This window comes from Rhyacophila brunnea, unplaced genomic scaffold, assembly GCF_057557595.1.
Source record: "Rhyacophila brunnea isolate RB1 unplaced genomic scaffold, BYU_Rbru_1.0 scaffold_3, whole genome shotgun sequence".
NCBI classification, from domain to species: domain Eukaryota; kingdom Metazoa; phylum Arthropoda; class Insecta; order Trichoptera; family Rhyacophilidae; genus Rhyacophila; species Rhyacophila brunnea.
In genome coordinates, this window is record NW_028232965.1 from 46,161,720 (window position 1) to 46,164,912 (window position 3,193).

Genomic DNA, 3,193 nt, shown 5'->3' on the forward strand with positions numbered 1-3,193 from the left:
TGCCAATGGCTTATAACCATTCCTCATAAATGATTATAACTGATATCACCTCATGATCAGTGCCACGCACGAGTTAACTCGCGGGATCTTTTAAACGTCATAACTTCTGAATGAACTGTTTGTGTATATTTTCTTAACAATATTTATCATTTTAGTGTGAAAATATTCACGTTAAACATGTTGATTTGGTAAATTTTCACAAATATTTATCATTCTATTCTTATTTCATATTTTTTAAGGGATTCATTTTATTCCAAAAATAACTGACCTACAAGTACCCACCTGGTAAAAATTGAATTTGGATTGGATGGAATTTCCTAGTAGATGTTCCAACTAAACAACATGACGCTTTCTATATATTATTTACTGTTAGTTTTGAAATTATTGTATTTGAAATAAATAATGTATCAATAATACACATAGAAATCAATAGATATATAAAATAGATATCACAGTTTAAAAATCAGAAAGATCAATGCATATTACCATTGTTTATGTTACAATATAAAACAACATTTATCATTAAACGTAGGTACCAAGAAAAATAGACTTCATTAAAATGTGTCAATATAGTATATACCCGATATAATTATATAAATTATTATATTGTTAATTACTCTGTGGGGTCCATATATACTGCTTCAATTGTAATTTAATTTTACAGTATAATTATTTATGTTAAGTACTTGATTTACTTATTATATGTACAAATGTAATATACTTACCTACTTATTAGGATATATCTTGGTGAATTTTAAAATAAGAGGAAATTAAATGGAGGTCATCGTGTCTAACTAGATGTCTAACTAGACGTTGTTAAGTCTTATATAAATATTTATACATTATTAAATTGTTTTTCTGTTTTTTATTGATGTAAAGACATGGCATGTATTCAAAGTAATAACAAATTAGCTGTGTACTATTTATTTAACTTATATTAAAACCCCAAGATTGATTTCGTCTTACGACATATTTTATTCTTCTAAGTTTTACTATGACATTGTAATATGAACCATGGATATAGTATAGCACTTAAAAAAATCAAAACTGGTAATATATTATTTCAATATTTAATAGTCAATTTTCATTTGAAGTCAGCATTTAATTACTGGTATAACACATAATTATTAACTGATATCTACAACTTCAGATGGACAAATTAATTGATATATCATATTATCAGTTTTCATTTCCTTTCAACAATGTATTCATTCTAGCAGCTATTTTAAATATCTTACTAGTTTTTATGTCATGGCACCTTACAAAGGCTCCGAGCAACCGTATACTGAGCTTCGAGAACAGATGTTTACGACGGATACTGGGTGTGCGGTAATTTTAGAAGTAACGGGAGATAAAAGAACGCACCAAATAGCCTCGCATCACGTTGAGAGTGAATACGCAACTTTGTACCTGGCCCGGCCACGTGCTGCGAGTGCCTGAAGAGAATCCCAATCTGGTTTGCCTGTTCTTCAAGCCAACCGGATTCCGGCGTCCTGGATGGCCGCTAAATACTATCTATATAGCATATCTGGCGGAGTTACGGGCTGCTAGTATGACCTGGAACGATGCAAAAAAACTAGAGTGACAGAGATTCTTGGAGGCGCCGCATTGTATCCATATGCTGCAACTAAGATGCAGATATAGCCGAAGAGAAGAATTAATATACAGCATCTAGAAAACTTAAAGTCTTTGAAATGGTGTTAGAAAGACAATGTTTCTAATATCAAAGTGATATTGAGGATGAAAAAGAAAAGACTTGGAGAGTAAGCTCTACCAAATGACATACCTGATATGATACAAGTAACTGATATGCAAAATTATATTATATTTTAGAATATTATGAATCAATTTAGCAACTTTTATATCATTATCGATAATAAATTTAGTGCAAAAATGTAATTATAAAATTGTTTTATTTTTTAAATATGTATGCGAGATAGACATAGCTATAGGTTACAAACATTAGTCACTTTATATTTACCTTTTGTAATTGTACTATTAAATCTATAAAATGGGTATATATGCTTGATGGTCTACGTCATAAATAATATTATATGAATCACGCCATGTTCGGATCGTACGCCGAAAGTCGGATTTATTTCATTATTAATTAAAAGATTTATTTCATTCCATCTTATTCATATGAAACCGTCGACAAGCAAAGATCTCGGTAGACATTTTCTCCATCTGCAAAAAACATAACATATGAACTGTTAATAGTGTGATTTTTAATCTTTTATAGTGTGCGACTGTTTGAAGAATGGTAATTAAAACGGATTAGTGATAATACAAAGCATCAAAAAAGATTGATTAACTAAAATAAAGTAATCAGGTAGGTAACATGTTTAATAACAACTAGAACGCCTTAGATTATATCAAACAAATAAATATGAAATCACAGGCATTCTCGCAATAACCTCTAAACTAACCACGCAACTAATGTAGACTAAGAAAACAATAAATTAACACTTGAATAATATATGCAAAACACACAGAATACTACTACAGTAATAAATAACATAATATTGTACTTACAGATAGTGTTTCTTATTCCTGATATAAAACACAATTCCTTCGTTAGGTATCTTGCAATTTGCTATCAACATAATCTGACAGCAGAGAGTTTTTTCTATTAGTCTATGGCCAAAAATACGGATTTACTTGGCCGGCTAAAAAAAAGATTTTAATATAGCAAGAACATTTTGAATATGCGACAAATAAATAAAAGTATATATAATATAGTTGTTAAAAAAATCTGTGTACATTATAAAATATATTTAATATTATAAATACATATATTTTTTAAATTCATGTTATAATTTGTAAACGACGAAGCACGTCAGCTAATACGCATAGTAAATGTTTAAACTTTGGTAATCAAATTCGAATGTGACAGAAAGAGAAAGAAAAACTTTTTAATCATATTAGCATGCGTAAAAGAGATGTAACATAATATCACTTTCACTTTAAAAATCATACCTAGTATTCAATGTCATAGTTCAACTTTAAATGAAAAAACAGAAACTCTAGGTAAGCATGTGTGCCCTTAAACAAATAAAAACACGGCAAAAAAATGATTTGTAATAATTATTTTCCAGCACCCTTTTTAGAAAAATTTCTTAGATTTTAATTTCAAACACAAAAATTTTGAAATACTAATGTCGGGGTTTTTTTAGAAACCCAATCCCTAATG

The 3,193-nt window shown here is 29.0% G+C and overlaps 1 long non-coding RNA gene across 1 annotated transcript; it reads right to left on the reverse strand.

Moving 5' to 3' along the window:
• Positions 1–951: 951 nt before the first annotated feature.
• On the reverse strand, positions 952–2,611 carry LOC147068442 (uncharacterized). Its single transcript, XR_015071311.1, has 3 exons — positions 2,536–2,611; positions 1,982–2,187; positions 952–1,557 (listed from the first exon to the last, which is right to left on the reverse strand). It is a non-coding gene; the product is annotated as an uncharacterized LOC147068442 (long non-coding RNA).
• Between the last annotated feature and the right edge of the window lie 582 nt (positions 2,612–3,193).